Source organism: Ascaphus truei, unplaced genomic scaffold (genome assembly GCF_040206685.1).
Source record: "Ascaphus truei isolate aAscTru1 unplaced genomic scaffold, aAscTru1.hap1 HAP1_SCAFFOLD_1304, whole genome shotgun sequence".
NCBI classification, from domain to species: domain Eukaryota; kingdom Metazoa; phylum Chordata; class Amphibia; order Anura; family Ascaphidae; genus Ascaphus; species Ascaphus truei.
The window spans coordinates 58194-79699 of NW_027454180.1; the positions used below are offsets into that span (position 1 = coordinate 58194).

The 21506-nt window shown below is 43.0% G+C and overlaps 1 long non-coding RNA gene across 1 annotated transcript in view; it reads left to right on the plus strand.

The window, feature by feature from the left end:
* The window catches only part of LOC142475651 (uncharacterized), a 45888-nt gene extending 39256 nt beyond the window's left edge, over window positions 1-6632 (plus strand). The window contains exons 19-21 of the long non-coding RNA XR_012791071.1: window positions 813-910; window positions 2464-2574; window positions 5892-6632. This is a non-coding gene — a long non-coding RNA (uncharacterized LOC142475651). The remainder of the gene's footprint in view (window positions 1-812; window positions 911-2463; window positions 2575-5891) is intronic.
* The last annotated feature ends 14874 nt before the right edge of the window (window positions 6633-21506 follow it).

Consider the following 21506-nt stretch of genomic DNA (forward strand, 5'->3'; position numbering starts at 1 on the left):
CCCAAGGACCACATCTACTACCATTCATAACAAGAACATGTGCAGTAGCGCACTGCTGCAGTTCTATGTTATTGCTATGAAAGGTTGAGGTGGTGCAATCATATGAATCTTGAGTGGGAGGGATCCTGTTTGCATCATTTAATTTGATCTAGGCCAGTAGAGTATATAACTCTCAGTACAGGTTACATATGGCATCAGTATTAGTGATTTAAAGAACAGAAAAACAGGAGTGGAGAACAAAACCAAGTAATGTTGAAGTTACTACTTTTTACTATTTACTTGGTCAGTCTGTACTGTCTACTCCCCACACAGCTGCTAAGGGTTTCCATTTGAGATACATTCACCTTCTACTCTGCACTACTGTGCTACCCTCTATTCAGAGATGAGTTCAAGTCATGTTTACCACTCTAAATCGCTCTGCAGTCATTGATTCAGCACATCATGGGTAGAGCATGGCTATAGATACAGCAAGCTTTATTTTACCCTAATATTGCATTAAAAAATAGAATATCACTCAGTTTCCTACAGATTTACTGATGCTGATAATGCAGAATCTCACCCTCCCATCATAATACACCATAGGAAGAAATAATCCTTGCTATATATGTACATTGTGTGACATATTGCCTCCATGACCATTGATGGCAAATACATATTCTGTATAGAGCAGCTGTGTTATGATGTAGTTGTTATTGATCATCATTGAGATATAATCACAAGAATCTTATGCAAAGGGAAACTGTCATTAGCATAGTGGGATTTCAGCCCCCAAACTTCTGTAATATTAATGCAATGTCTTACTTTTATTGCAGTGAACACCGAAGAGACGGATCTACTACAACACTGCACAGGACAAGAGTATACACTACAAGCAGCAAAATGATCATGCAGTTGACAATATGTTGTTCTGGTAATGTGCACAATTATTATGTATGGGCTCCACTCCACAGTGCTGGACATATTTTGTTAACTTCAACACTACCCCTACCATGGAGATGTCTTCCTGTGATTGGTGTTACTGATTCAGTACATCATATGCACAGTGTGGCTATTATATGATGGATTGATTTAATGAACCCACCAAACACTGATGACATCTATATCATCTTCTGTAAAGTGCATCTACAGCAGGATATTATCAGCATTTGGGGTGATATAATCAGAGGCATCTATGTGCTTTTGTGCTGGGTAAAGTCCTCCAGCTGAACCGCCCCCCGCCCCCCACCCCCCTACACCTCCTGCCACACAGGCAAACTTACTTACACACACAGCACACTTACTTATGCACACTGACACTTGGCATACCTACACACACACACCCCACAGCCACTGGCATGCATGCAGAGTCCTGGGCATGCAGAGTACAGAATATCTCCACCTTGCTCTGGCCCGTACTCTTGGCCTACCCCCAGCATCTGTCACCCACAACCTCTGTTCCCTCCCTGTAAATTGCTGCACTAACACACCTTGGTCAGCGCTGCAACCGATCACAGCACCGGATCATGTCACTGTGATAGGAAGCAGTGCTAATTGACCGGTCAATCAATGCCACGTGGCAACATACGCACCAAAAGAGATTTCCATGCCCCCTGACAGGCTACTCCCTGGGCAGTGACCCTGCTCATCTTCCACCTCTGATCACAATAATCTCTCTTGGAGAGTGTAGCAAATTGGAGTTGGGGGAATCTCACCTCTGCAGTGCATGTAGAGTCCTGTATGCAGAGTACAGAAAGTCTCCACCTTAGTCTGGCCCGTACTCTTGGCCTACCCACAGCATCTGTCACCCACAAATAATACATACACTAATACTCCCCACAATACACACTTTAATACCTCCTCAATAATAATCTCCCCAATAATATTATAGTCTTAAACACAATATACACAATACCCCCTAACACAAGATACCCAATCTAATACTCTCCTCTGCACCTCAACATAATATACACACTATAATACCCTACACACAATATAATACTCCCACACACACACAATATACACACTATCCTCCTACCGCCATAAAACACAACCAATAATACACACACACTTTGTGGATGTTGGGACCAGCTCCTTGCATGCACCAGTGAAAGAGAGAGGCCCGCCATCCGTGCCTCCCTCCGTTTCCCATCTTCTCCCTGTCTCTCTCCCTCCCTTTCTTTGCATCTCCCTGCATCTTTGCATATACCCAGTCAGTGACGGCTCCGGTCACGTGATGCCTTAATATGGGCTTATCCATATATCTGTTGCAGAGATGGAGAGAGACCTGGAGATTTTACATTTCCTTATAATTCATATTGGTACTTAGTACGGGCACTTATTGTTTTATCAGTACTGGGTACCTGACCGTACTGGCCTACGAGTGAGAAGGCAATATTGGCATCACACAGTTACTGTTGAATATGTCATTCAATCCATTTTGAAAATAGTAATGCAATGTGGTTTTGTTTTGTTTGCTTTTTGCAGTAATGAAGAATGAAAAAGTTATATTAAAATTAAATTGGAGGGGAACTGGATTCAGCATTTCTTCATGAACTCTGCACTTGTGAGCATTGACCTTCTTGAGTGCCCTGACAGGTACACGCAACTTTAAGACTATAATCTTCATCAACTGCTGTGCAAGCTTTCGTGCTATACCTCCCCCTCCGGTTTTGATTTATACATTTGCTCCCTCAATTCATGTCCTCTAATATCTGGAGGCTCTCTCCTAGCATTTCTCTCTACCACAGCACGTCATCCCAATGTAACCTCTCTCTTGTTCTTTCTGTTTACTGTTTCCTCACTCCTCTGTAAAACTTTTCTAATTTCTCTAACTTCCACACTCCTGCTTTTATCCACATGTTCTATACATTTTCCTTCCCCTACCTTTGCATGTGTCTACACAAAGCACCATTTGTACAGACCTCTATTGCAGCTATTTCTGCACTGCTCAATGAAATGCACTCCTGCACATCCTATTCTCTTCCACCTTCCCTCATTCTCTACGCCCCCCTCTCAAAGCCCCCTCTCTCTACGTCTCCTCTCTCTACGTCTATCTGTCTCATTCTCTTGACGTCCTTCTCTCTCTACATACCCCTATCTCTGTCTCTCTCTACACCTATCTCTGTGTCTCCTTCTATGCTCGCTGATGTTGGGGGATATCTCTTATAATCTTGGACCGGCTCATATACACATCGGGCCTCCCTGCTAAGAGTGTTAACCTATCTAATGTAATCCACATTCCTTTCCTTACTTTTCTCTTCCCTTCTCCTGTGCCCTCTGGAATGTCCACTCTTACTAACAAGGCTCTAGTTGTACATAACCTCTTCTGCTCTCATCAGTCACAATCAGTCATTCCCCTCACCGTGTCTTACCTGTCCCACTGATTTTCCTCTGCTTAATTAAACTCTCCTCTGACATCTACTCTAACCTCTCTGCTCTCTCTCTCTTTTCACTTAAACTAACAATCTTATTAACTCTTGCAATGCTATCCTCCTATCTATATGCCCCTTCTAGGTTCTGACACACTCGTCCCTCTAACCCACACCCTTGGCTAAATTCCCAAACATGTTCATCACACTTCCACTCGCTGTTCTTAATGCCTATGAAGGAAATCACACAATTGATATTTGATTTTTCTACAGTAAAAATGGCTCCAGTCCTGTATAAAGCTGCTCTTTGGGGCCAAACCACACTACTTTTTTTTCACATTCATCAACACTCAAATTTAATTTACGCTGTCTTTTTTTCCCTGTATTTGACTCCCTCCACTAACCTTCTCCTCACACTTGCCATCCTTCCTTCACTTCTCCTCAAGCATTTGACTACTTCAGAGACAAGGTGGATGCCACCCACAAGGAGATTCCTTCTGTCCCTTCCCCCTTCTCTCCTACCTAATTCTCCTTCTGCATTTGACTCTTTTTCTTCTCTTACAGAGCTGGAAGCAAATCATCTTCTCTTCTCCCTCTACCACATGCCCTCTAGATCATATCCCCTCACACCTTACTGCATCTCTTAGTCCCCACTCTCACCCACATCTTCAATCTTCAATCTCCCTATTCTCTGGATTTTTGCCCTCTTACTTTAAGCCTGTAGCGGTCACCCTTTTGTCAGAAACAAACTACACCCTATGTGCCTTACTAACTACCGCTCTGTATCCCTCATGCTTTTTGCCTCCTAATTGCTAGTGTCAACATTCTTAAATCACATGCCCTCCTGGATCCTTTACAACCTGCCTTTCGTACAGCTCGTTCTACAGACTGTGCTTAAAGCAAATTCCCAAGGTCACTTTTCCCTACTAATCCTACTTGATCTATCTGCTGCGTTTGATGCTCTCAATCACTCTCCTCCTTCATATTCTAAACTCTCTCTTTGTATCCGTAACACAGTTCTATCCTGGTTTTCATCATAACTTTCCTGTCACACATTCTCCATCTCTGTTGCTAACATGTCTTCGTCTTCTATTGATCTGTCTGTGGGTATACATCAGGGCTCTGTTCTGAGATCTCTCTTTCTCTCTACATACTATCATTTGGTGACCTCATCAACTCTTTTGGCCTTAGATATAATCTCTATGCAGATGATACACACACAAATCTATCCACCCCTGCTCTCACTCCTGCAATCCAGTCCCTACTCTTGGGTTGCCTCCTGGCTATATGCTCATGGATGGCACTCCACTGCCTTAAACTTAATGTCTAAAACTGGGCTCATATTATCCAGTTTCTCCATCACAGTAAACAGTACTACCATCTATCTTGTCATCAAACATGTTGCCTAGGAGTAACATTTGGCTCTTCAATTCCATCTCCATTCACATGCATGGCCATGGGTAAAGTTTGGATCCTCTTTCTCTGTAATATTACCAAGATCTTCCCTTTCCCCTCTCAACCTACTGCTAAAACTCCAATGTATACTGTTATCCTATGGGTTATTTTAAAATACTACTAACAGGCCTCCCTGCTTCACAACTTTCTCCTATGCAAAACTCTGCTGCTTGAATAATCTCACTTTCTCCCACAACAGTCTCTGCTCATCTCCTTAAATCCCTGTCCTGGCATCCCATCAAGTTTTTGTATCACCTACAAAGTTCTCCTCCTTACCTTTTTGTGAAGGCTCTCCATTAATCTGCTCCTTCTTGCATATCATCTTTGATCTCTCGTTATGCCCTTGCTCGTCTCTTGCACTATAACCATAACTGTCTCCTGTTAACTTCTTTCACCTCTACTGTTCTCTCACTTGCCTGAAACCATTTTCCATCACTGCACCGTACATGTGAAACTCCCTCACACTCAGTATATGCCAACATAACCTCTTCCACCCACATTTAAGACCAATCTTAAAATTCACGACTTAAATCAAGAATTTCAAAAACTTTGACTCGTGGCTACTGTCCCACACCCACAGTCACTGCTAACAACTATTGTTCCCAAGAAGTGCTTTCTACTAAAAGTACCCACCATTAAGGACAAGCAGTGTTATCTACTGCACTTCTTCCCCCAACTGCTGCCTCTCTTTAAGTCTTCTAACATTTCTCTTAGATTGTAAAGTTCCCAGGGCAAGGATTTACTTTCCTATTGTCTGTTTTAATTTGTCGCACTTATTTTTTATTTATTTTTTTCCCCTCTCCCCTAATGATATACATATAGGCTTTCCTGTCCTTTGCATGACATAGTTATTATGGATAACTATTGCATCATGTAGACTGCCTTTTCAGTGTGATGTAATTGATTCATTACTTTGTGTGCAGACTGTGACTGCAGTACAGTGTCACGAACATTAATGACTTGTGTGGTAGAAGCTCTAGAAGGAACACAGCTGTGGGAGGGAGGTGGATTTACTTTGGATCACATAGTTTGGCGCAAGGTTAATTGTATGTATGATCATAACCATGCAATGCTTAACTTTTATTTCAGGAGGGAAGAACAGTGAATATTGAAGCCATGTGTTTCTTTTCTGGCAGAAGAGAAATTTTGAAGGACAGTTGAAGAGGAGGAAAATGACTACACAGAGACAGATAAGCAATGTGTATATTTCTCATTTAGTATTTGTCGTTTTATTGACTCCACACAATCCAGCTGCTAAGGGTTTCGCATTGGACATATTCACCTCTACTCTACCCTTCCTGTGATCTGTACCATGCAGGTTTTTGTTGATTCAATACATCATGAGTAGAGTGTGGCTGCTGTATGAAGTTTTGACCCAAGGACCACATCTACTACCATTCATAACAAGAACATGTGCAGTAGCGCACTGCTGCAGTTCTATGTGATTGTTATGAAAGGTTGAGGTGGTTCAATTCTATGAATCGAGTGGGATGGAACCTGTTTGCATCATATGGTTTCATCTAGGCCAGTAGATTATATAACTCTCAGTACAGGTTACACATGGCATCAGTATTAGTGATTTAAAGAGGAGGAAAGCTTCAATGTGGAGAACAAAGCCAAGTAATGTTGAAGTTACTCCTTTTACCATTTACTTGGTCAGTCTGTACTGTCTACTCCCCACACAGCTGCTAAGGGTCTTCCATTTTAAATACTTTCACCTCCTATTCTGCACTGCTTTGCTGCCCATTATTCAGAGATGCGTTCCAGTCATGTTTACCACTCTGAATCTCTCTGCAGTCATTGATTTAGCACATCATGGGTAGAGCATGGCTACAGATACAGCAAGCTATTATTATTTTACCGGCTGATCATCCATAATATTGCATTAAAACATAGAATATCACTTAATTTCCAAAAGATTCAGTGATGCTGATAATGCAGAATCTCACAACATTTCCCATCATAATGCCATAATGCACCAGAGGAAGAAATAATCCTTGCTATATCTGTACATTGTGTGACGTATTACCTCCATGACCATTGATAGCAAGTACATCTTCTGTATAGAGCGGCTGTGTTATGATGTAGTTATTGATCATCATTGACATAATCACAAGAATCTTATGCAAAGGGAAATTGTCCGCAGCGAAGTGAGATTTCAGCCCCCAAACGTCTGTAATATTAATGCAATGTCTTACTTTTGTTGCAGTGAACACTGAAGAGATGCATCTACTACAACACTGCACAGGACGAGCATACACTACAAGCAGCAAAATGATCTTGCAGTTGCAAGTATGTTCTGGTAATGTGCACAATTATTATTTATGGGCTACACACCAAAGTGCTGGACATATTCTGTTAACTTCAACTGTACCCCTTAAATGGAGATGTCTTCCTGGTGTTACTGATTCAGTACATCATATGCACAGTGTGGCTATGATATGATGGATTCTGCATCATCTTCTGTAAAGTGCAGCTACAGCATGATATTATCAGCATTTGGTGCGGTATAATAAGAGGTATCTATGTGCTTTTGTGACTGGTTTAAGTCCTCCAGCTTAATGCCCCTACACCTCCCACTACACAGGCATACTTACTTATGCATACACTGACATCTGGTATACCTACACACACACCAGGGCCACTTCCTTCCCCTGATGTCAGGGAGAGGATGGGCATGCAGAGTGCAGTAAGTCTCCACGTTACTCTGGTCAACAGTCTTAGCCTACCCCCAACATCTGTCACCCACAACATCTGTTCCCTCCTTGTAAAGTGCTGAACTATGTCACCTGGGTCAGCGCTATAGCTGATCACAGTGCCCGATCATGATGTCACTGTGACAGGCAGCAGTGCAGATTGACCGGCCAATCAATGCAACGCTGCAACATATGCACCAAATGAGATTTCCGTGCCCCCAGTCGGGCTACTCCCTGGGCAGCGACCCTGCTCACCCCCCCCCCCCCCATAGTTCCATCTCTGATCACAATTATCTCTCTTGGAGAGTGTAGCAAATTGGAGTTGGGGGAATCTCACCTCTGCCATGCTTGGTCACAATCTGGGCACAGGACCTAAATAGTGGGCAATGTGGCACTTCTTACAGTAGAGAATGAGTATCTATATTCTTTACTTGTGTATTAAGGACCTAATTTGCATTAAAATTCAGTCCACATGGGACCAAGACTTTCTGGCTTACTGAACAAAGTGGAATTGTTTCGTAGAGGGTGGAGAATTGTATTTTATCTGAAATTACCCCCTCTGCACAAAATACAAACAATTATACACATAGACGTACCTTGTGGAAGTTGTTGCCCTCTATCTTCCTGTGGTCTCTCCCTGTTTCTCACCGTGCCTCCTCCCATTTCCTTGCACCTCTGCGTCTCCGCATATATCCCTATACTCAGAGCCGGCTCCGGTCAGTGACATGGGATGCCCAAATATGAGCATATCCATATATGGGCATCCATGCCACTGACCGGAGCCCGCTCTGTTGCGGATATGGAGAGAGACTGGGAGATTTACATCCCCTTATAATTCAGATGGTGCATAGTACCGGCACGTATTGTTTTACCGTTACTGTGTACCTTCCTACTTTCACACTGGTACAGTATGTGCTGCAGTGGGACTGAGAGGGATATATTGGTAACACATAGTCATTGTTGGGGGAATTCAATCCATTTTGAAAATAGTAATGCATTGTGTTTTACTTTTTTTTTTTCAGTAATGAAGAATGAAAAAGTTCTGTTAAAATTGAATTGGACGTGAACTGGATTCAGCATTTCATCCTCAACTCTGCACCAGTGTGAATTGACGTTCTTTAATGTTCTGACAAGGTACATGCAACATCTCTTCCTCTACCCCTACACCACCCTCTGCCTCTTGCCTCTCTCTCCACCTCCCTGCTAAGCGTATTAACTCATCTAATGTAATCCACATTCCTTGTCTCACTTTTCTCTTCCCTTCTCACGTGCCCTCTGGAATGTCTGCTCTACGACTAACATGGTCTATTTGTACATGACCTCTTCTGCTCTCATCATCCACCACTTCTCATTCCCCTCACCCCTGTCCTACTCGATACCTCAGCTTAATTGAACTCTCTCCTCTGACATCTACCCTTATCTCTAACCTCTCCTCACTTTCTGCTTAAACTAACTATCTTGTTAACTCTTACAATGCTATCATCTCCTCCTCCCTCCTCCTCCATCATCTATATGCCCCTTCTAGGCTCTGACACACTCATCCCTCTAAGGCCGTGATTATCATGGGCACACGCTTGGTCGTCCACAGTGCGTGCGAGCGATGCAGGGCCTCCCCGTCGCCTCAGACCTCAGTGCAGGGATTGCTGGAGCGACAGGCATGCGCTAACTTTGCCTTCTGTTGCGTGCTTACTATAGACGCAGCCTAACCCATGCATTGGTTAAATTCACAAGCACGCTCTCATCACACTTTATCACATCACACTGCTGCTCTTAACACCTATGGAGGAAATTTCACAGTCTGATTTTCTACACTAAACCTTTGTCCTGTTCTGTAAAACTCTGCTCCTTTTTTTAAGGTCAAACACTACGTTTTCCTCACTCATCAACACTCCAATTTCATTCACACTGTCTTCTATGTATTTGAGTCCCACCACTGACTTTCTCCTCCCACTTAACATCCATCCTTTATTTCTCCTCAAGCCTTTGCTCACTTGAGGCAAGGTGGATGCCATCCACAAGTAGATTCATTCTCTCCCTTCCCCCTCTCTCTTTTTCTATCTAGATCTCATTGCACTCTTGACTCCTTTTCTCCTGTCACAGAGCTGGAACCTGATCTTTTCTTCTCCCTCTACCACTCTGCCCTCTCAATCCTATATTCTCACTCTCACCCACATCTTCAATTCCTCCATATCCTTTGGCTCTTTCAACTCTTCCTTTTAAGCATGCAGTGGTCACCCCTATTCTCAAAAATAACCTTGACCTTGTGTGAATTTCTAACTATCGCCCTGTATCCTTCCTACCATTTGCCTCCTAATTGCTAGAACGTCTTTTGATCTCCCGTTTGATCAACATTCTTAAATCACATGCTCCTATGGGCCCTTCACAATCTGCCTTTCCCAATGTAACCAATTATGTACATAAAGAAAATTCCCAAGGTCCATCTTACTTACTAATCCTGCTTGATCTCTCTTCTGCTTTTGATACTGTCAATCACTCTTCTCATTCATATTCTAAACTCTTTCTTCGTATCCGCAGCAAACTTATATCCTGGTTTTCATCATACTTCTCCATCACACATTCTCCATCTCTGTTGCTAACGTGTCTTTGTCTCCTGTTGTTTTGTCTGTTGGTATACCTCAGGACTCTGTTCTGGGACCTCTCTCACTACATACTATCACTAGTTGACCTTATCAACTATTTTGGCCCTTGATATCATCTCTATGCAGATGATACACACACCTATCCACCCTACCGTCACTCCTGCAATTTAGTTCCTAGTTTCGGGTTGCCTCCTGGCTATATCCTCCATGGATGACACTCTTCTGCCTTAAACCTAATGTCTAAAACTGAGCTCCTCATATTTCCCCCTAAATCTTGCCTAATATCACCTTTCTCCATCGCAGTAAACAGTACTACCATCATCCTGTCATGAAAGCACATTGCCTAGGAGTAACATTTGACTCTTCCCTTTCCATCTTCATTCACGACACTGGCTAAAGTTTGTCGATTCTTTCTCTGTAATATTTCCAAGATTTGCCCTTTTCTCTGTCAATCTACTGCTAAAACGCCAATGCATGCCCTTATCGTATGGGTTAACATACTGCTAACAGGGCTCCCTGCTTCACAACTTTCTCATTTGCAATCTATCCAAAACTCTGCTGCTTGAATAATTTCCCTTTCTCCCACAACAGTATCTGCTCATCTCCTCCTCCTCCTTAAATCCCTCTCCTTGCTTCCCATCAAGTTTCAGATCACCTACAAAGTTCTCCTCCTTACCTTTTTGTTAAGGTTCTCTATTAGTGGTGTACCGAGTACCCGGCGTTACCCGACACATTTCCAGCTACCCGGACATTACTCGAAACCGGCCACTGAGAAGTGGACTTGGCCGGGTAATACCCGGCGTCGGGTAATGTCAGGGCAGCTGGAAATAATCTTTTATACTTACCTTTCCTAAGACATCTAGGATCAGCAGCAGCAGTCCTCTGATGGTGGCAGCATCAGAGGTGTCTTCACCTGGCGGGGGGAGCTGCAGGAATCACTTCCACAGCACCGAAGCAGGTAAGCTGGTAACCCTAACCCCCGCCGGCTGAAGACACCACAGATGCTGCCACCGTCACAGGACTGCTGCTGATCCTAGATGTCACCGCCACCCGGAAGGTAAGTGCCAAACCGTGTACCCGACCGGGTAGAACCTTTCATTTTGGCCGGGTACCCGTTACCCATTTTTTTATAGTTGAGGACCCAGTCCAACACTATTCTCTATTCATCTGCTCCTTCCTACATATCATCTTTTGGTCTCGTTATGCCCTTCCTCGTCTCCTAAGCTCTACTAATAACTGTCTCCATTATACTTCTTACACCTCTACTGCGCACTCGCTCTCTTGCCTGAAACCCTTTCCCATCAATTTACCTGTGAAACTCACACACACTCAGTATATGCCAACATACACTCTTCCACCCACATTTAAGATCAACCTTAAAATTCACAACTTAAATGAAGCATTTCAATAGCTTTTACTCGTTGCTACTGTCACTCATTCAGTCACTAACTATTGTTCCCAAGAAGTGCTTTATACTACAAGTACCCACCATTAAGGACAAGCATTGTCATCTACTGCACTTGTTCCCCCACCTGTTGTCTCTGTAAGTCTCCTTACATTTCTCTTAGATTGTAAACTACCCAGGACAGGAATTTACTTTCCTATTGTCTGTTTTTGTTTGTTGAACTTATTGTATAATAATTTCCTGTACTTTTTGGTCTCTCTTGTAAAGCGCTGAGTACACAATGGGTGATATATAAATAGAGATATATGCAGAGTCTAGAGACAAGGCACACGTGTATAGGTAGCTACAGTTTATCCGGGACCGTATGCATCCTTGAAGTGCCTGTCCCAGTTATTTTCTATTGATTGCAATGTAGGAGTGTCTGTCCTGTCTTTTTTTTTTATTATTATTATTATTATTATTATTATTATTATATATACAAAGATATATTCAAAGATTGTTTCCTGTCGTTAGCATGACATAGTGTGACACAGTGTGATGTCATTGATTCAGTAGATTGTGTGCAGACCGGGACTGCAGTACAGTTTCACTGACATGAATAACTTGTGTGGTAGAAGCTCTAGAAGGAGCACAGCTGTGGGAGGGAGGTGGATTTGCTTTGTATCACATGGTTTGGAGCAAGGTTCATTGTATGTATCGTCAATAATAATTATAATAATAATAATGCAATGCTTAACTTTTTTATTTCAAGAGGAAAGACTGCAGAACAGAAGTGAATATTGAAGCCATGTGTTCATTTTCTTGCAAAATAGAAAATTGAAGGACAGTTGAAGAGGAGGAAAATGACTACACAGAGACAGATAAGCAATGTGTATATTTCTCATTTAGTATTTGTCGTTTTATTGACTCCAAAAAATCCGACTGCTAAGGGTTTCGCATTGGACATATTCACCTCTACTCCACCCCTTCCTGTGATCTGTACCATGCAGATTTTTGTTGATTCAATACATCATGAATAGAGTGTGGCTACAGTATGAAGTACTGACCCAAGGACCACATATACTACCATTCATAACAAGAACATGTGCAGTAGCGCACTGCTGCAGTTCTATGTTATTGTTATGAAAGGTTGAGGTGGTGCAATCATGAATCTTGAGTGGGAGGGATCCTGTTTGCATCATTTAATTTGATCTAGGCCAGTAGAGTATATAACTCTCAGTACAGGTTACATATGGCATCAGTATTAGTGATTTAAAGAACAGAAAAACAGGAGTGGAGAACAAAACCAAGTAATGTTGAAGTTACTACTTTTTACTATTTACTTGGTTAGTCTGTACTGTCTACTCCCCACACAGCTGCTAAGGGTTTCCATTTGAGATACATTCACCTTCTACTCTGCACTACTGTGCTACCCTCTATTCAGAGATGAGTTCAAGTCATGTTTACCACTCTAAATCGCTCTGCAGTCATTGATTCAGCACATCATGGGTAGAGCATGGCTATAGATACAGCAAGCTTTATTTTACCCTAATATTGCATTAAAAAATAGAATATCACTCAGTTTCCTACAGATTTACTGATGCTGATAATGCAGAATCTCACCCTCCCATCATAATACACCAGAGGAAGAAATAATCCGTGCTATATATGTACATTGTGTGACATATTGCCTCCATGACCATTGATGGCAAATACATATTCTGTATAGAGCAGCTGTGTTATGATGTAGTTGTTATTGATCATCATTGAGATATAATCACAAGAATCTTATGCAAAGGGAAACTGTCATTAGCATAGTGGGATTTCAGCCCCCAAACTTCTGTAATATTAATGCAATGTCTTACTTTTATTGCAGTGAACACCGAAGAGACGGATCTACTACAACACTGCACAGGACAAGAGTATACACTACAAGCAGCAAAATGATCATGCAGTTGACAATATGTTGTTCTGGTAATGTGCACAATTATTATGTATGGGCACCACACCACAGTGCTGGACATATTTTGTTAACTTCAACACTACCCCTACCATGGAGATGTCTTCCTGTGATTGGTGTTACTGATTCAGTACATCATATGCACAGTGTGGCTATTATATGATGGATTGATTTAATGAACCCACCAAACACTGATGACATCTGTATCATCTTCTGTAAAGTGCATCTACAGCAGGATATTATCAGCATTTGGGGTGATATAATCAGAGGCATCTATGTGCTTTTGTGCTGGGTAAAGTCCTCCAGCTGAACCGCCCCCCGCCCCCCTACACCTCCTGCCACACAGGCAAACTTACTTACACACACAGCACACTTACTTATGCACACTGACACTTGGCATACCTACACACACACACCCCACAGCCACTGGCATGCATGCAGAGTCCTGGGCATGCAGGATGGGCATGCAGAGTACAGAATATCTCCACCTTGCTCTGGCCCGTACTCTTGGCTTACCCCCAGCATCTGTCACCCACAACCTCTGTTCCCTCCCTGTAAATTGCTGCACTAACACACCTTGGTCAGCGCTGCAACCGATCACAGCACCGGATCATGTCACTGTGATAGGAAGCAGTGCAGATTGACCGGTCAATCAATGCCACGTGGCAACATACGCACCAAAAGAGATTTCCATGCCCCCTGACAGGCTACTCCCTGGGCAGTGACCCTGCTCATCTTCCACCTCTGATCACAATAATCTCTCTTGGAGAGTGTAGCAAATTGGAGTTGGGGGAATCTCACCTCTGCAGTGCATGTAGAGTCCTGTATGCAGAGTACAGAAAGTCTCCACCTTAGTCTGGCCCGTACTCTTGGCCTACCCACAGCATCTGTCACCCACAAATAATACATACACTAATACTCCCCACAATACACACTTTAATACCTCCTCAATAATTATCTCCCCAATAATATTATAGTCTTAAACACAATATACACAATACCCCCTAACACAAGATACCCAATCTAATACTCTCCTCTGCACCTCAACATAATATACACACTATAATACCCTACACACAATATAATACTCCCACACACACACAATATACACACTATCCTCCTACCGCCATAAAACACAACCAATAATACACACACACTTTGTGGATGTTGGGACCAACTCCTTGCATGCACCAGTGAAAGAGAGAGGCCCGCCATCCGTGCCTCCCTCCGTTTCCCATCTTCTCCCTGTCTCTCTCCCTCCCTTCCTTTGAATCTCCCTGCATCTTTGCGTATACCCAGTCAGTGACGGCTCCGGTCACGTGATGCCTTAATATGGGCTTATCCATATATCTGTTGCAGAGATGGAGAGAGACCTGGAGATTTTACATTTCCTTATAATTCATATTGGTACTTAGTACAGGCACTTATTGTTTTATCAGTACTGGGTACCTGACCGTACTGGCCTACGAGTGAGAAGGCAATATTGGCATCACACAGTTACTGTTGAATATGTCATTCAATCCATTTTGAAAATAGTAATGCAATGTGGTTTTGTTTTGTTTGCTTTTTGCAGTAATGAAGAATGAAAAAGTTATATTAAAATTAAATTGGAGGGGAACTGGATTCAGCATTTCTTCATGAACGCTGCACTTGTGAGCATTGACCTTCTTGAATGCCCTGACAGGTACACGCAACTTTAAGACTATAATCTTCATCAACTGCTGTGCAAGCTTTCGTGCTATACCTCCCCCTCCGATTTTGATTTATACATTTGCTCTCTCAATTCATGTCCTCTAATATCTGGAGGCTCTCTCCTAGCATTTCTCTCTACCACAGCACGTCATCCCAATGTAACCTCTCTCTTGTTCTTTCTGTTTACTGTTTCCTCACTCCTCTGTAAAACTTTTCTAATTTCTCTAACTTCCACACTCCTGCTTTTATCCACATGTTCTATACATTTTCCTTCCCCTACCTTTGCATGTGTCTACACAAAGCACCATTTGTACAGACCTCTATTGCAGCTATTTCTGCACTGCTCAATGAAATGCACTCCTGCACATCCTATTCTCTTCCACCTTCCCTCATTCTCTACGCCCCCTCTCTCTACGTCTCCTCTCTCTACGCCTATCTGTCTCATTCTCTTGACGTCCTTCTCTCTCTACATATCCCTATCTCTGTCTCTCTCTACACCTATCTCTGTGTCTCCTTCTATGCTCACTGATGTTGGGGGATATCTCTTATAATCTTGGACCGGCTCATATACACATCAGGCCTCCCTGCTAAGAGTGTTAACCTATCTAATGTAATCCACATTCCTTTCCTTACTTTTCTCTTCCCTTCTCCTGTGCCCTCTGGAATGTCCACTCTTACTAACAAGGCTCTAGTTGTACATAACCTCTTCTACTCTCATCAGTCACAATCAGTCATTCCCCTCACCGCGTCTTACCTGTCCCACTGATTTGCCTCTGCTTAATTAAACTCTCCTCTGACATCTACTCTAACCTCTCTTCTCTCTCTCTCTCTTTCTGCTTAAACTAACAATCTTATTAACTCTTACAATGCTATACTCCTATCTATATGCCCCCTATAGGCTCTGACACACTCATCCCTCTAACCCACACCTTTGGCTAAATTCCCAAACACACTCATCACACTTCCACTCGCTATTCTTAATACCTACGGAGGAAATCTCACACTTTGTTTGATTTTTCTACAGTAAAAATGTCTCCTGTCCTGTATAAAGCTGCTCTCTAGGGCTAAATACACTACTTTTTTCCACACTCATCAACACTCAAATTTAATTTACGCTGTTTTTTTTCCTCTGTATTTGACTCCCTCCACTGACCTTCTCCTCCCACTTGCCATCCTTCCTTCACTTCTCCTCAAGCATTTGACTACTTCAGAGGCAAGGTGGATGCCACCCAAAAGGAGATTCCTTCTGTCCCTTCCCCCTTCTCTCCTTCTACCCAAATCTCCTTCTGCACTTGACTCCTTTTCTTCTCTTACAGAGCTGGAAGCTAATCATCTTCTCTTCTCCCTCTACCACATGCCCTCTAGATCGTATCCCCTCACACCTTACTGCATCTCTTAGTCCCCACTCTCACCCACATCTTCAATCTTCAATCTCCCTATTCTCTGGATTTTTGCCCTCTTACTTTAAGCCTGTAGCGGTCACCCTTTTGTCAGAAACAAACTACACCCTATGTGCCTTACTAACTACCGCTCTGTATCCCTCATGCTTTTTGCCTCCTAATTGCTAGTGTCAACATTCTTAAATCACATGCCCTCCTGGATCCTTTACAACCTGCCTTTCGTACAGCTCGTTCTACAGACTGTGCTTAAAGCTAATTCCCAAGGTTTTTCCCTACTAATCCTACTTGATCTATCGGTTGCGTTTGATGCTCTCAATCACTCTCCTCCTTCATATTCTAAACTCTCTCTTTGTATCCGTAACACAGTTCTATCCTGGTTTTCATCATAACTTTCCTGTCACACATTCTCCATCTCTGTTGCTAACATGTCTTCGTCTTCTATTGATCTGTCTGTGGGTATACATCAGGGCTCTGTTCTGAGATCTCTCTTTCTCTCTACATACTATCATTTGGTGACTTCATCAATGCTTTTGGCCTTAGATATAATCTCTATGCGGATGATACACACACAAATCTATCCACCCCTGTTCTCACTCCTGCAATCCAGTCCCTACTCTTGGGTTGCCTCCTGGCTATATGCTCATGGATGGCACTCCACTGCCTTAAACTTAATGTCTAAAACTGGGCTCATATTATCACCTTTCTCCATCACAGTAAACAGTACTACCATCTAACTTGTCATCAAACATGTTGCCTAGGAGTAACATTTGGCTCTTCAATTCAATCTCCATTCACATGCACGGCTATGGGTAAAATGTGTTGCCTCTTTCTCTGTAATATTGCCAAGATCTTCCCTTTCCCCTCTCAACCTACTGCTAAAACTCCAATGTATACTGTTATCCTATAGGTTATTTTAACATACTACTAACAGGCCTCCATGCTTCACAACTTTCTCCTATGCAAAACTCTGCTGCTTGAATTATCTCACTTTCTCCCACAACAGTCTCTGCTCATCTCCTTAAATCCCTGTCCTGGCATCCCATCAAGTTTTTGTATCACCTACAAAGTTCTCCTCCTTACCTTTTTGTTAAGTATCTCCATTAATCTGCTCCTTCTTGCATATCATCTTTGATCTCTCATTATGCCCTTGCTTGTCTCTTGCACTATAACCATAACTGTCTCCTGTAAACTTCTTTCACCTCTACTGTTCTCTCACTTGCCTGAAAGCATTTTCCATCACTGCACCGTACATGTGAAACTTCCTCACACTCAGTATATGCCAACATAACCTCTTCCACCCACATTTAAGACCAATCTTAAAATTCACGACTTAAATCAAGCATTTCAAAAACTTTGACTCGTGGCTACTGTCCCACACCCACAGTCACTGCTAACAACTATTGTTCCCAAGATGTGCTTTCTACTAATTGTACCCACCATTAAGGACAAGCATTGTCATCTACTGCACTTCTTCCCCCAACTGCTGCCTCTCTTTAAGTCTTCTAACATTTCTATTAGATTGTAAAGTTCCCAGGGCAAGGATTTACTTTCCTATAATCTGTTTTTATTTGTCGCACTTATTTTTTATTTATTTTTCCCCTCTCCCCTAATGATATACATATAGGTTTTCCTGTCATTTGCATGACAGAGTTATTATGGATAACTATTGCATCATGTAGACTGCCTTTTCAGTGTGATGTAATTGATTCAGTACTTTGTGTGCAGACTGTGACTGCAGTACAGTGTCACGAACATTAATGACTTGTGTGGTAGAAGCTCTAGAAGGAACACAGCTATGGGAGGGAGGTGGATTTACTTTGGATCACATGGTTTGGCGCAAGGTTCATTGTATGTATGATCATAACCATGCAATGCTTAACTTTTATTTCAGGAGGGAAGAACAGTGAATATTGAAGCCATGTGTTTCTTTACTGGCAGAAGAGAAATTTTGAAGGACAGTTGAAGAGGAGGAAAATGACTACACAGAGACAGATAAGCAATGTGTATATTTCTCATTTAGTATTTGTCATTTTGTTGACTCCACACAATCCAGCTGCTAAGGGTTTCGCATTGGACATATTCACCTCTACTCTACCCTTCCTGTGATCTGTACCATGCAGGTTTTTGTTGATTCAATACATCATGAGTAGAGTGTGGCTGCTGTATGAAGTATTGACCCAAGGACTACATCTGCTACCATTCATAACAAGAACATGTGCAGTAGCGCACTGCTGTAGTTCTATGTGTTTTATTAAAGGTTGAAGTGGTGCAATCATATGAATCTGGAGTGGGATGAATCCTGTTTGCATCATATGGTTTCATCTAGGCCAGTAGAGTATATCTCTCAGTACAGATTACACATGGCATCAGTATTAGTGATTTAAAGAACAGAAAAAACAAGAGAAACTTCAATGTGGAGAACAAAGCCAAGTAATGTTGATGGCATGGCTACAGATACAGTAAGCTTTATTTTACCGGCTGATCATCCATAATATTGCATTAAAACACATCCCATCATAATGCACCAGAGGAAGAAATAATCCTTGCTATATCTGTACATTGTGTGACGTTTGGCCTCCATGACCATTGATAGCAAATACATCTTTTGTATTGAGCGGCTGTGTTATGATGTAGTTGTTATTGATCATCATTGAGATATAATCACAAGAATCTTATGCAAAGGGAAACTGTCTGCAGCATAGTGGGATTTCAGCTCCCAAACTTCTGTAATATTAATGCAATGTCTTACTTTTATTGCAGTGAACACTGAAGAGACGGATCTACTACAACACTGCACAGGACAAGAGTATACACTACAAGCAGCAAAATGATCATGCAGTTGACAGTATGTTGTTCTGGTAATGTGCACAATTATTATGTATGGGCACCACACCACAGTGCTGGACATATTTTGTTAACTTCAACACTACCCCTACCATGGAGATGTCTTCCTGTGATTGGTGTTACTGATTCAGTACATCATATGCACAGTGTGGCTATTATATGATGGATTGATTTAATGAACCCACCAAACACTGATGACATCTGTATCATCTTCTGTAAAGTGCATCTACAGCAGGATATTATCAGCATTTGGGGTGATATAATCAGAGGCATCTATGTGCTTTTGTGCTGGGTAAAGTCCTCCAGCTGAACCGCCCCCCGCCCCCCACCCCCCTACACCTCCTGCCACACAGGCAAACTTACTTACACACACAGCACACTTACTTATGCACACTGACACTTGGCATACCTACACACACACACCCCACAGCCACTGGCATGCATGCAGAGTCCTGGGCATGCAGAGTACAGAATATCTCCACCTTGCTCTGACCCGTACTCTTGGCCTACCCCCAGCATCTGTCACCCACAACCTCTGTTCCCTCCCTGTAAATTGCTGCACTAACACACCTTGGTCAGCGCTGCAACCGATCACAGCACCGGATCATGTCACTGTGATAGGAAGCAGTGCTAATTGACCGGTCAATCAATGCCACGTGGCAACATACGCACCAAAAGAGATTTCCATGCACCCTGACAGGCTACTCCCTGGGCAGTGACCCTGCTCATCTTCCACCTCTGATCACAATAATCTCTCTTGGAGAGTGTAGCAAATTGGAGTTGGGGGAATCTCACCTCTGCAGTGCATGTAGAGTCCTGTATGCAGAGTACAGAAAGTCTCCACCTTAGTCTGGCCCGTACTCTTGGCCTACCTCTCTCTCCCATCCTCTCTCCTCCACCCTCTCCCGCCCTCTCTCTCTCTCCCACCCTCTCTCTCTCCCACCCTCTCTCTCTCCCACCCTCTCTCTCTCCCACCCTCTCTCTCTCCCACCCTCTCTCTCTCCCACCCTCCCTCTCTCCCACCCTCTCTCTCTCTCCCACCTTCTCTCTCTCCCACCTTCTCTCTCTCCCACCCTCTCTCTTTCTCCCCCACGCTTTCTCTCTCTCTCCCACCCTCTCTCTCTCAAACCCTCTCTCTCTCTCTCCCACCCTCTCTCTCTGTCCCACCCTCTCTCTCTCTCCCACCCTCTCTCTCTCTCCCACCCTCTCTCTCTCCATCCTCTCTCTCTCCTCCACCCTCTCCCACCCTCTCTCTCTCTCTCTCTCACCCTATCTCTCTCTCTCTCCCACCCTCTCTCTTTCTCTCTCCCACCCTCTCTCTCTCTCTCTCTCTCTCTCTCCCACCATCTCTCTCTCCCACCCTCTCTCTCTCTCTCCCACCCTCTCTCTCTCTCTCTCCCACCCTCTCTCTATCTCCCACCCTCTCTCTCTCTCTCCCACCGTCCCTTTCTCCCACCCTCTCTCTCTCTCTGTCACCCTCTCACTCACTCTCTGTCTGTCACCCTCACCCACTCTCTCTGTTTTATCTTAACTGCACTATACCTACACCGAAATAACCTATTCTGCTTTCTTCCAGATCTGACTCAAGTTTCCCACGGGGGACATCGGAAGACAGGTAGGGAACACCTCCCCTCCCGTATAGTACCTTGAGGAACTGCGGATCAGGTAAGATCCCAGGCGGGATTGCTGATTTGGAAATTGTTAAGAGGGGGCATCCTGACACTGGTTAATGGGTTCTGGCTTTTTTTTTTTGGTTTGGTTAGTGAGGTCAACACACACACACACAGTACTTTTCGAAATAAACCTACGGTTCTATGAAAATTTAAGTTTTTGTGTTGAGCAGGGGTGAAGCAAAACGTATTTATTTATTTTATTCTTACAGGACAATGACATGGGTCACGCTATAAATGTACTCCGTTCAACACAAGCTCAGGAGAGATTGACATTGATTTTATATATGTATAATACACAGTGGTCAACAAACCCGATCGCCACGGGCGACAAGATTTTGTCCGGTGGCGGACCACATGGTCGCCATGGATGATATACAATCCGCATTTGAACAAGCTAGATTCACTGATAGAAAATATTTAGTTTGTTATAAAACTCACAATAAAGACATCAAACA